The sequence below is a fragment of the Pleuronectes platessa genome, unplaced genomic scaffold (assembly GCF_947347685.1).
Source record: "Pleuronectes platessa unplaced genomic scaffold, fPlePla1.1 scaffold_56, whole genome shotgun sequence".
In the NCBI taxonomy this organism is placed as follows: Eukaryota; Metazoa; Chordata; class Actinopteri; order Pleuronectiformes; family Pleuronectidae; genus Pleuronectes; species Pleuronectes platessa.
Window position 1 is genome coordinate 426,335 of NW_026518943.1, and position 13,836 is coordinate 440,170.

General features: G+C 42.1%; 2 long non-coding RNA genes across 4 annotated transcripts; one reads left to right on the plus strand and one right to left on the minus strand.

The window, feature by feature from the left end:
• Nucleotides 1-1,245: 1,245 nt before the first annotated feature.
• LOC128436325 (uncharacterized) lies at nt 1,246-4,046 on the plus strand. 2 transcript variants are annotated; one of them, XR_008338018.1, is made up of 6 exons: nt 1,246-1,354; nt 1,763-1,945; nt 2,565-2,651; nt 2,779-2,843; nt 3,412-3,559; nt 3,790-4,046. It is a non-coding gene; the product is annotated as an uncharacterized LOC128436325 (long non-coding RNA). The 2 variants fall into 2 exon arrangements; XR_008338019.1 differs by lacking the exon at nt 2,779-2,843.
• Nucleotides 4,047-5,460: 1,414 nt separating this feature from the next.
• On the minus strand, nt 5,461-8,279 carry LOC128436321 (uncharacterized). Of its 2 annotated transcripts, XR_008338012.1 has the most exons (6): nt 8,171-8,279; nt 7,580-7,762; nt 6,874-6,960; nt 6,682-6,746; nt 5,966-6,113; nt 5,461-5,735 (listed from the first exon to the last, which is right to left on the minus strand). It is a non-coding gene; the product is annotated as an uncharacterized LOC128436321 (long non-coding RNA). The 2 variants fall into 2 exon arrangements; XR_008338013.1 differs by lacking the exon at nt 6,682-6,746.
• Nucleotides 8,280-13,836: the final 5,557 nt, after the last annotated feature.

Below are 13,836 nucleotides of genomic sequence, written 5' to 3' on the forward strand. Positions count from 1 at the left end.
TTCAGCGATTTCTATTCTCACACATTGTGTTATCCACAGCAGCAGCGGCAGAGTATCAGTGTATTTCCTTTATTAGTGACATCACAGCTGTCCCATAAGTCGCTCTTCACCTCCATCTCACTAACAAACACCTCGATGTCAGTGTCTGAAAGTTTTACTTCCTCTTCACATCGCTTGATGCCGTGCCTCCGTCAGGACTCGCGGTGGAAAACCATTGGTCAGCTTCATAATTTAATATTCGTGACGTGCTATGCATTGACCATTTATAGTAGAAATTGAGCGTGTGGAGAGCGGATTTGGAGTTCAGGTTTTGCGTGCGCACGGTTTTATAAATCGGAATTAGCTTTGGCTTACGCCATTTCCTGCTTTTGGGCATAAGCACACTTTTAGTAAGAATCCTACGCACTCTTTTATAAATCCATCCCTGCTCGGCCCACGCAACACTTCCTCACACACACAGGACCGGCAGTGGGGGGAGAGAGAGAGGGGGAGAAGGGAAGAGTTAGGGGGTCCCTAAATAGACTTCGCCGACTCCCTGCAGCCTATAAGAATCACAACCCAGTCTCATCAGAAAATGTTCAATGGCAACGTTGGTCCACTTGGACCGACGTTACCATCTCACAATCTGGCCTCTCAGATTGTGAGATGGTAACATTTAGTCCTCCCATTGTTTTGCATTGGCGTGTTCTCACGTCACGTGACTCTCAAGCTCCCGTCTGCGGAGAGGAAAAAATGGCGGAGATTCCTTGTTTTTTCAGATAAAAATATAATTTTGTAACTTAGTTTGGGCATAAAAATACATTCTGACACCATTTCTAGCGAGAAATGTGGTCTTTGCTTCCACAGTCTTCAGCCAGTTCGTGCTTATGATAAATATTTTAATAGTTATCACGCATGTTTTTATCGTTGCTATGATGGTTGCCATGGCACCACGGGCGCAGCTTGGTGTTTAAATCACAGTCCCTGCGTGGTGTCCTTCAGTGATCGTGAATGTTATTCATGTTATATAATAGTAATATTTGAGGCTAGATTACATCTCTAATGAGAAGGATCATGCGAGTCTGTTTATACCGAGGCCGGCCCGAGTGCGCGACCGGCCCGAGTCCGCGAGCCGAGCGGCCCGAGCGGCGCGAGCCGAGCGGCCCGAGTGCGCGACCGGCCCGAGTCCGCGAGCCGAGCGGCCCGAGCGGCGCGAGCCGAGCGGCCCGAGTGCGCGAGCGGACCGAGTGCGCGAGCGGACATGACGTGTGGCTGTCGTAAAAACCCTATTTGTAAACAACCAGCCCTTTAACTCGGGGCTGCGTCATAAGCACGGCGCGCTTGGAAGACCACGATGTCATCTTCCTTCTGTCAGGTAAGTAGTTTATTGTTTTTAAAGATCGTTACGATCTAGGTTTACAGTCCGAGTGCGGAGAGAGTCCGTCAATCCACACTATGGACGCTGTTCATCAGCTAATACGCCATTGTTAGCCACATGCTTCAGCCCACGGTAGCCTGTGCTACCTGGGAGGTGAATACATGGTTGTTGAAAGCAGTTCAAGACGCTTAGCTCATCATTGAGGGACGCTACAATATAAATATAAACATGAATTTGATTTATGAATGCTTTAGATTAATAAGGAGTGTATTTGTCTACCATTACTCCACAATATCAGGTCAATTTGGTTTAATGTATAGTATGCACTATGACAATAATGTTTCCATGTTATGGAGTTGCGATTCATTTTATAAAACAATTGCTATGTTCTGTTTTTTAATCAAGGAGGATCCAAGTGAAGCTACAGGAGTTTCATTAACGTCAACAACTTGGACCAAACAGTTTGTTTTGCTTGATGAAGAGCAGGAAGGGCAGCCTGGAGAGAAAGAGAAGCCGGGTTGAGCCCACTACCATCATCCACGTACCACGAGGAAGATGAGGGAGAGAAATGATCCTACCATTAAAGAGGTACTTTTAAGTTACATACCAGAAAAAACATTTTATATAATTTGCCAAATATACATTTTTATTAAATCCCCAAAGTACACTTGCTGAAATACAAGTTAATATCACACTGAAAGAATTTTGATCAATCATGCTTCCCTGCTGTGATTGTTTAACTAGGAAAACAACTTTTTCCACAGGAAGGCAAGTAAATTTAAGGAATACATGTGCAAAGTTTTCCTCTGTTATGTATAATGATGACCCCCATCAAACATAATGTTAGCAATATTTACACCTTTTAATTTATACTGTTTATTTCTGTCTACATGTGTGAATTTGCCTTCATTAGTTTCAGAAAAGAGCGATGATGTATCGGTCAGTGGGCGGCAGCACGAGACTCCGCAAACTAGTCTGTAAGCAAAGCAGACGAAGGCATCGAGGTTGCGGCCTGCCATCATTGTTATTTTGCTTAAGGGACTGAATATGTTTCATGTAGAAATATTAGCATTTCCCTTATATCTACCAAAACTGCTTGTTTCACAGACTGCAGTTTTGTTTTGATCCGATGTGGTGTGCAAATACAACCGTATCTGCAATGGGTTGTGGGGCATTAACATTTGTAACTCTAATTTTGTTTTGACAGACTGTGAAAAGAACGTTGAGAACATCACCACTCTACAGGAAGACACAGTCCAGTAATGGGTGTCAGAAGTTCAGTAGTGAACGACAGGTACTGTGGAAAAATATGTGTCATTGTTGTACAATGTCCTTTGACTCTGTTTAAACAAGGTCAACACAAAAAGGTTTGATTGTAAACTGATATCGGTATGAATTCATGTTATTCTCCTCGTCAAAAGAAACAAACAATCCAAATTACCTGCAGAAAGCCCTTGATGGACGCTTCAGCTGCATCGTCAGACTGGTGAGACAGCAAGATGCCAACTTTAATGCCAATTTATTTGTGTAACATTCTGTGACCAAATGTATAGATAACTTTTTGTAGATTGTAAAAATAGATAACCCATTTATTACAAAAAAACTACACTAGAATTATCGCACTGCGTTGTATGACTCCGCTAACCAGAGCAGTGTCCGTCTACATATTTCTACATATTTTCTCTCATATAAATGACACTGTATCTCTTGACAACTGAAACCATAAGATGAGGTCAGTGTGGCCTTGACCTTTTTACTTTAAGACAAATACAAAGTTAGACAATCCGAAAACATGCAGTTATGCCTCCGGCGACTCGCTATTGCAGAGGCATTAAAACCGTAGTGTAGTAGATTGGATTTTATTGGTGTTACATTGGACATCTTGTATGGGTACACCAAAAAATATATTTGGTTTCACATTCTAGATGGCAATAAGCAGAGTCATCAACTCAGGAAAAATATTTCTGTAGAAAAGAAAGCCTTGTATGTGTGTATGTATACATACACACAAACGCACAATTGAGACGTTTTTGTCTTTTATCATATATTCTCAGGCAGTACTGATGCATTTACTGAGACGGGACGTGAGGGCCTACTCTGCGTGCTCAGAGTTCAAGCCCAGCAGGCTGCAGCGGGCCTGACATATTCTGGAACAGCAGCACAGTCTTTGGATGACTCCTCTGAAGATGAAAACATGGCGAGGTACTTCTCCACTGATGAAGAACTGTGAGGGCTGTGATTAGCTACACTCTCTTGCTACAAGGCTACTCATGCTACTCCCTGGCAGCCTTAGGAAGGCATTAGCTTGCTGTGTGGTAGCTGTTAGCTTCAGCATTTTTAGTTTTTAGTGGCCTGTCTGACGTTTATGTTAAAAAAAAATCAGAGGGAACCATCTTCATAATTTAACACTATGGTTTGTTTGTGTCCTTCAGTTCTTCTCAAGAGAAGCAGTACAGGTGTGCCTCAGCTCCACGGTCCCTCCTGCAGCCTCCGCTCCTGATGCTAACCTCATGTCTCCATCACACCAAGCAGCAGACCTGGATTGACAGACCTTTCTCCAGAGCTGCCCCCTCCCTCTGAAACCCCCCTCTCCAAAACACTATTTGTGTAGTTTTTAAAGTATTTTTTGCATGAGAATTGTTGATCATAACATTTCCAGCAGATGCCTTAATATAATGTTTGTGCACAATAAATGACATTGATCATAACATAATGGTATTTCCTTGCACTTCTACACCATGATATTGTCAGATAAGATGCTGATTACATTAAAGCAGTGAATGCTCTGCTTTAAGCAACATAAACACACAATGATTCAATGGATCTGAAGTAGAATGGGCACATTACATTCTGTAGAGAATGCCTCAGTTATGGAAGTCAGAAAATAACTTTCTTTATCTGAGGTTCCAGTCATTTATAGTCACAGCAAAGCACACAGGTCTGGTTGTCTAAGTGGCGCCCATATCATATTGTTTAAGATGTGTAACATCAAGTTTGTGTTTCAGTGCAAAATTAGTCATTAGTCAAGAGTTCACCTTCTTCTTTACACTAAAATTAGGTGACCCAGATGTTTCACAATGCAATCTGATAAGGTCTTATGAGAAACATTCTTAACATTAAAGAAATCAACACAGAGGATAGCAATATCTGTTTGACTTTAATCAGTAGCTGGTAATCGGCAGCCTGACTTATTCAAACACATTAATACTACAATGAATAAGGCAGGGGTTTTCCATCAGAAATCATTTCTGGGACATTAATTTAAAAGATCTCCAGTATAAGCAAATGTATTCTAAAATTGGTTTATATCCAAGTGTGAGGCTGTCCTGGCACATGGAAATAAGATATATATATATTGTTTGTATTAGCTTTCCCTCAGTTTAGTACTTGCACTTCTTGAAAAGCTCTATATAAATAAGATGTATTAATGTTTATACATTGCCCTCTAGTATATGTTTTCCTAAAAGTCACTGTAGATACAGAAATAACAGTATGGTTCAGGTGACAGTAAGTGGAATGTGAAGGTAATTTCAATGAGCTCAAGAGAAACATAACGTGACGATATAGTTGATTTCTGATAGAAGGCCCTGCCTCATTCATTGTAGTATTAATGTGTTTGAATAAGTCAGGCTGCCGATTACCAGCTACTGATTAAAGTCAAACAGATATTGCTATCCTCTGTGTTGATTTCTTTAATGTTAAGAATGTTTCTCATAAGACCTTATCAGATTGCATTGTGAAACATCTGGGTCACCTAATTTTAGTGTAAACAAGATGGTGAACTCTTGACTAATGACTAATTTTGCACTGAAACACAAACTTGATGTTACACATCTTAAACAATGATATGGGCGCCACTTAGACAACCAGACCTGTGTGCTTTGCTGTGACTATAAATGGCTGGAACCTCAGATAAAGAAAGTTATTTTCTGACTTCCATAACTGAGGCATTCTCTACAGAATGTAATGTGCCCATTCTACTTCAGATCCATTGAATCATTGTGTGTTTATGTTGCTTAAAGCAGAGCATTCACTGCTTTAATGTAATCAGCATCTTATCTGACAATATCATGGTGTAGAAGTGCAAGGAAATACCATTATGTTATGATCAATGTCATTTATTGTGCACAAACATTATATTAAGGCATCTGCTGGAAATGTTATGATCAACAATTCTCATGCAAAAAATACTTTAAAAACTACACAAATAGTGTTTTGGAGAGGGGGGTTTCAGAGGGAGGGGGCAGCTCTGGAGAAAGGTCTGTCAATCCAGGTCTGCTGCTTGGTGTGATGGAGACATGAGGTTAGCATCAGGAGCGGAGGCTGCAGGAGGGACCGTGGAGCTGAGGCACACCTGTACTGCTTCTCTTGAGAAGAACTGAAGGACACAAACAAACCATAGTGTTAAATTATGAAGATGGTTCCCTCTGATTTTTTTTTAACATAAACGTCAGACAGGCCACTAAAAACTAAAAATGCTGAAGCTAACAGCTACCACACAGCAAGCTAATGCCTTCCTAAGGCTGCCAGGGAGTAGCATGAGTAGCCTTGTAGCAAGAGAGTGTAGCTAATCACAGCCCTCACAGTTCTTCATCAGTGGAGAAGTACCTCGCCATGTTTTCATCTTCAGAGGAGTCATCCAAAGACTGTGCTGCTGTTCCAGAATATGTCAGGCCCGCTGCAGCCTGCTGGGCTTGAACTCTGAGCACGCAGAGTAGGCCCTCACGTCCCGTCTCAGTAAATGCATCAGTACTGCCTGAGAATATATGATAAAAGACAAAAACGTCTCAATTGTGCGTTTGTGTGTATGTATACATACACACATACAAGGCTTTCTTTTCTACAGAAATATTTTTCCTGAGTTGATGACTCTGCTTATTGCCATCTAGAATGTGAAACCAAATATATTTTTTGGTGTACCCATACAAGATGTCCAATGTAACACCAATAAAATCCAATCTACTACACTACGGTTTTAATGCCTCTGCAATAGCGAGTCGCCGGAGGCATAACTGCATGTTTTCGGATTGTCTAACTTTGTATTTGTCTTAAAGTAAAAAGGTCAAGGCCACACTGACCTCATCTTATGGTTTCAGTTGTCAAGAGATACAGTGTCATTTATATGAGAGAAAATATGTAGAAATATGTAGACGGACACTGCTCTGGTTAGCGGAGTCATACAACGCAGTGCGATAATTCTAGTGTAGTTTTTTTGTAATAAATGGGTTATCTATTTTTACAATCTACAAAAAGTTATCTATACATTTGGTCACAGAATGTTACACAAATAAATTGGCATTAAAGTTGGCATCTTGCTGTCTCACCAGTCTGACGATGCAGCTGAAGCGTCCATCAAGGGCTTTCTGCAGGTAATTTGGATTGTTTGTTTCTTTTGACGAGGAGAATAACATGAATTCATACCGATATCAGTTTACAATCAAACCTTTTTGTGTTGACCTTGTTTAAACAGAGTCAAAGGACATTGTACAACAATGACACATATTTTTCCACAGTACCTGTCGTTCACTACTGAACTTCTGACACCCATTACTGGACTGTGTCTTCCTGTAGAGTGGTGATGTTCTCAACGTTCTTTTCACAGTCTGTCAAAACAAAATTAGAGTTACAAATGTTAATGCCCCACAACCCATTGCAGATACGGTTGTATTTGCACACCACATCGGATCAAAACAAAACTGCAGTCTGTGAAACAAGCAGTTTTGGTAGATATAAGGGAAATGCTAATATTTCTACATGAAACATATTCAGTCCCTTAAGCAAAATAACAATGATGGCAGGCCGCAACCTCGATGCCTTCGTCTGCTTTGCTTACAGACTAGTTTGCGGAGTCTCGTGCTGCCGCCCACTGACCGATACATCATCGCTCTTTTCTGAAACTAATGAAGGCAAATTCACACATGTAGACAGAAATAAACAGTATAAATTAAAAGGTGTAAATATTGCTAACATTATGTTTGATGGGGGTCATCATTATACATAACAGAGGAAAACTTTGCACATGTATTCCTTAAATTTACTTGCCTTCCTGTGGAAAAAGTTGTTTTCCTAGTTAAACAATCACAGCAGGGAAGCATGATTGATCAAAATTCTTTCAGTGTGATATTAACTTGTATTTCAGCAAGTGTACTTTGGGGATTTAATAAAAATGTATATTTGGCAAATTATATAAAATGTTTTTTCTGGTATGTAACTTAAAAGTACCTCTTTAATGGTAGGATCATTTCTCTCCCTCATCTTCCTCGTGGTACGTGGATGATGGTAGTGGGCTCAACCCGGCTTCTCTTTCTCTCCAGGCTGCCCTTCCTGCTCTTCATCAAGCAAAACAAACTGTTTGGTCCAAGTTGTTGACGTTAATGAAACTCCTGTAGCTTCACTTGGATCCTCCTTGATTAAAAAACAGAACATAGCAATTGTTTTATAAAATGAATCGCAACTCCATAACATGGAAACATTATTGTCATAGTGCATACTATACATTAAACCAAATTGACCTGATATTGTGGAGTAATGGTAGACAAATACACTCCTTATTAATCTAAAGCATTCATAAATCAAATTCATGTTTATATTTATATTGTAGCGTCCCTCAATGATGAGCTAAGCGTCTTGAACTGCTTTCAACAACCATGTATTCACCTCCCAGGTAGCACAGGCTACCGTGGGCTGAAGCATGTGGCTAACAATGGCGTATTAGCTGATGAACAGCGTCCATAGTGTGGATTGACGGACTCTCTCCGCACTCGGACTGTAAACCTAGATCGTAACGATCTTTAAAAACAATAAACTACTTACCTGACAGAAGGAAGATGACATCGTGGTCTTCCAAGCGCGCCGTGCTTATGACGCAGCCCCGAGTTAAAGGGCTGGTTGTTTACAAATAGGGTTTTTACGACAGCCACACGTCATGTCCGCTCGCGTACTCGGTCCGCTCGCGCACTCGGGCCGCTCGGCTCGCGCCGCTCGGGCCGCTCGGCTCGCGGACTCGGGCCGGTCGCGCACTCGGGCCGCTCGGCTCGCGCCGCTCGGGCCGCTCGGCTCGCGGACTCGGGCCGGTCGCGCACTCGGGCCGGCCTCGGTATAAACAGACTCGCATGATCCTTCTCATTAGAGATGTAATCTAGCCTCAAATATTACTATTATATAACATGAATAACATTCACGATCACTGAAGGACACCACGCAGGGACTGTGATTTAAACACCAAGCTGCGCCCGTGGTGCCATGGCAACCATCATAGCAACGATAAAAACATGCGTGATAACTATTAAAATATTTATCATAAGCACGAACTGGCTGAAGACTGTGGAAGCAAAGACCACATTTCTCGCTAGAAATGGTGTCAGAATGTATTTTTATGCCCAAACTAAGTTACAAAATTATATTTTTATCTGAAAAAACAAGGAATCTCCGCCATTTTTTCCTCTCCGCAGACGGGAGCTTGAGAGTCACGTGACGTGAGAACACGCCAATGCAAAACAATGGGAGGACTAAATGTTACCATCTCACAATCTGAGAGGCCAGATTGTGAGATGGTAACGTCGGTCCAAGTGGACCAACGTTGCCATTGAACATTTTCTGATGAGACTGGGTTGAGAATCACCGTCCTGTCAGGAACATTAAAACATCAGCAGAAGAGGCTGTGATTTCAGAAATATACAATTTATTTAATACGTACCAGTCAACCATATTGCACATTCCCATAGAACAAAATAAAATAAAACAAAAAGCACAATAATCAAACCAATAAATCAGAAAGAAACTAAATTTAAATAAGGTCAAATAAGGCAGCCCTATAAAACAAACTTGTTGTAGTTAGTTCACACAATTTAAACCAGTTTATCAAAATGTTTGAAAACATTGACAATCATAAAACACATCATTATGTCATACCTTTAATTCATTTAAAATAAAGCAGGGATCCACGCCGTCCTTATTGTCTTGAGAGCAATTACTAAAACAGGAAAAGACAACTTAACTTAATGTCACGCACACAATAGTGAAGACTCTGTTAATTGTTCCGGCGCATTACTTACAAGTATTACTCTTATGACTGAAGATTACAGCGCGCATTTATGCCGACGCTGATACAGTCTCACCCTCACGCACACAGCTGTACGCTGGCTCTAGGGACGGAATAAAGGTTAATATTTGCGGAACGTTTTCTGAGTGATCTCCGTTGACATTAAAGTTACTTTCAGCCAACTCACCGCAACAAACAATTTGTGTCCGCACCTGCTGCGGCCACGCTGCACTTACTCACACACACAGGACCGGCAGTGGAGAGAGAGAGAGGGCGAGAGGGAGCGCTACGGTGTCCCTTAATAGACGTCGCCAAATCCCCGCAGCCTATAGGAATCACTGTCCTGTCGGATGAATTAAAATATCAGCAAAACGGGAAAAATAACACTGCCAAAACTCGAAAACTGTATTAAGAATTGACCCCTTACACTTGTAACGTGTCTTAAGATCTGTTGAGGATGTCCCAGCCAGGTTCGGGGGGTGGGTATCATTTGAGTTGAACCCATTTTTTCTCCTGTTTCTGGAAGAGGAGTCAGGATAGGAACATGTCTTTTGGTTCCATTAATTTCAGTAGTTAAGTTTAGGTTGTTCCCTTCAGGTTTTTGTGTTTGCTGCTTTGATGTTCGACCCTTCCAAATCTAAAGAGTTAACCACAAGGAAATTCTGGGACCGATCCCATCAGCGTCGCTTCCGTCATCGCTTTGCTCGTGTGTTTCCACAGGAGCTGATGTCCTGCGCACATGCAACTTCCGTCATACTCCCCGTAGACCGGCGGCAATGACACCGCGTAAAACCCACAGCGCGAGTGTGATGCGTTCTGTTGGAGTGTAACTCCCGCACTGTAAACAATTGTCATGTAAATTTATTTGTCTGTTTATTATTGTTTTAAATGAAATTCAACATAATTCAGCAGAGCGCGCAGACCGCAGAGAGCGCAGTGGCGCAGAGCGCACAGAGAGCGGGCAGAGCGCACAGGAGATCACTTACAAGAAATGAATAAACTTTCCAAATAAGATCCCAGAGTGGAGGCAAGGATCCACTGATGTGAGGGAAGCGGTCCGATTCTCTAAATGGATAAATACTACCGTGACCCCGGTGGGGGGTTCTGGACGATGTGTGCATGCGAATGGAAGGATGAGGAGGAAGCGAGGGTTCAGCGATTTCTATTCTCACACATTGTGTTATCCACAGCAGCAGCGGCAGAGTATCAGTGTATTTCCTTTATTAGTGACATCACAGCTGTCCCATAAGTCGCTCTTCACCTCCATCTCACTAACAAACACCTCGATGTCAGTGTCTGAAAGTTTTACTTCCTCTTCACATCGCTTGATGCCGTGCCTCCGTCAGGACTCGCGGTGGAAAACCATTGGTCAGCTTCATAATTTAATATTCGTGACGTGCAATGCATTGACCATTTATAGTAGAAATTGAGCGTGTGGAGAGCGGATTTGGAGTTCAGGTTTTGCGTGCGCACGGTTTTATAAATCGGAATTAGCTTTGGCTTACGCCATTTCCTGCTTTTGGGCATAAGCACACTTTTAGTAAGAATCCTACGCACTCTTTTATAAATCCATCCCTGCTCGGCCCACGCAACACTTCCTCACACACACAGGACCGGCAGTGGGGGGAGAGAGAGAGGGGGAGAAGGGAAGAGTTAGGGGGTCCCTAAATAGACTTCGCCGACTCCCTGCAGCCTATAAGAATCACCGTCCTGTCAGGAACATTAAAACATCAGCAGAAGAGGCTGTGATTTCAGAAATATACAATTTATTTAATACGTACCAGTCAACCATATTGCACATTCCCATAGAACAAAATAAAATAAAACAAAAAGCACAATAATCAAACCAATAAATCAGAAAGAAACTAAATTTAAATAAGGTCAAATAAGGCAGCCCTATAAAACAAACTTGTTGTAGTTAGTTCACACAATTTAAACCAGTTTATCAAAATGTTTGAAAACATTGACAATCATAAAACACATCATTATGTCATACCTTTAATTCATTTAAAATAAAGCAGGGATCCACGCCGTCCTTATTGTCTTGAGAGCAATTACTAAAACAGGAAAAGACAACTTAACTTAATGTCACGCACACAATAGTGAAGACTCTGTTAATTGTTCCGGCGCATTACTTACAAGTATTACTCTTATGACTGAAGATTACAGCGCGCATTTATGCCGACGCTGATACAGTCTCACCCTCACGCACACAGCTGTACGCTGGCTCTAGGGACGGAATAAAGGTTAATATTTGCGGAACGTTTTCTGAGTGATCTCCGTTGACATTAAAGTTACTTTCAGCAAACTCACCGCAACAAACAATTTGTGTCCGCACCTGCTGCGGCCACGCTGCACTTACTCACACACACAGGACCGGCAGTGGAGAGAGAGAGAGGGCGAGAGGGAGCGCTACGGTGTCCCTTAATAGACGTCGCCAAATCCCCGCAGCCTATAGGAATCACTGTCCTGTCGGATGAATTAAAATATCAGCAAAACGGGAAAAATAACACTGCCAAAACTCGAAAACTGTATTAAGAATTGACCCCTTACACTTGTAACGTGTCTTAAGATCTGTTGAGGATGTCCCAGCCAGGTTCGGGGGGTGGGTATCATTTGAGTTGAACCCATTTTTTCTCCTGTTTCTGGAAGAGGAGTCAGGATAGGAACATGTCTTTTGGTTCCATTAATTTCAGTAGTTAAGTTTAGGTTGTTCCCTTCAGGTTTTTGTGTTTGCTGCTTTGATGTTCGACCCTTCCAAATCTAAAGAGTTAACCACAAGGAAATTCTGGGACCGATCCCATCAGCGTCGCTTCCGTCATCGCTTTGCTCGTGTGTTTCCACAGGAGCTGATGTCCTGCGCACATGCAACTTCCGTCATACTCCCCGTAGACCGGCGGCAATGACACCGCGTAAAACCCACAGCGCGAGTGTGACGCGGTCTGTTGGAGTGTAACTCCCGCACTGTAAACAATTGTCATGTAAATTTATTTGTCTGTTTATTATTGTTTTACATGAAATTCAACATAATTCAGCAGAGCGCGCAGACCGCAGAGAGCGCAGTGGCGCAGAGCGCACAGAGAGCGGGCAGAGCGCACAGGAGATCACTTACAAGAAATGAATAAACTTTCCAAATAAGATCCCAGATTGGAGGCAAGGATCCACTGATGTGAGGGAAGCGGTCCGATTCTCTAAATGGATAAATACTACCGTGACCCCGGTGGGGGGTTCTGGACGATGTGTGCATGCGAATGGAAGGATGAGGAGTAAGCGAGGGTTCAGCGATTTCTATTCTCACACACTGTGTTATCCACAGCAGCAGCGGCAGAGTATCAGTGTATTTCCTTTATTAGTGACATCACAGCTGTCCCATAAGTCGCTCTTCACCTCCATCTCACTAACAAACACCTCGATGTCAGTGTCTGAAAGTTTTACTTCCTCTTCACATCGCTTGATGCCGTGCCTCCGTCAGGACTCGCGGTGGAAAACCATTGGTCAGCTTCATAATTTAATATTCGTGACGTGCTATGCATTGACCATTTATAGTAGAAATTGAGCGTGTGGAGAGCGGATTTGGAGTTCAGGTTTTGCGTGCGCACGGTTTTATAAATCGGAATTAGCTTTGGCTTACGCCATTTCCTGCTTTTGGGCATAAGCACACTTTTAGTAAGAATCCTACGCACTCTTTTATAAATCCATCCCTGCTCGGCCCACGCAACACTTCCTCACACACACAGGACCGGCAGTGGGGGGAGAGAGAGAGGGGGAGAAGGGAAGAGTTAGGGGGTCCCTAAATAGACTTCGCCGACTCCCTGCAGCCTATAAGAATCACCGTCCTGTCAGGAACATTAAAACATCAGCAGAAGAGGCTGTGATTTCAGAAATATACAATTTATTTAATACGTACCAGTCAACCATATTGCACATTCCCATAGAACAAAATAAAACAAAACAAAAAGCACAATAATCAAACCAATAAATCAGAAAGAAACTAAATTTAAATAAGGTCAAATAAGGCAGCCCTATAAAACAAACTTGTTGTAGTTAGTTCACACAATTTAAACCAGTTTATCAAAATGTTTGAAAACATTGACAATCATAAAACACATCATTATGTCATACCTTTAATTCATTTAAAATAAAGCAGGGATCCACGCCGTCCTTATTGTCTTGAGAGCAATTACTAAAACAGGAAAAGACAACTTAACTTAATGTCACGCACACAATAGTGAAGACTCTGTTAATTGTTCCGGCGCATTACTTACAAGTATTACTCTTATGACTGAAGATTACAGCGCGCATTTATGCCGACGCTGATACAGTCTCACCCTCACGCACACAGCTGTACGCTGGCTCTAGGGACGGAATAAAGGTTAATATTTGCGGAACGTTTTCTGAGTGATCTCCGTTGACATTAAAGTTACTTTCAGCAAACTCA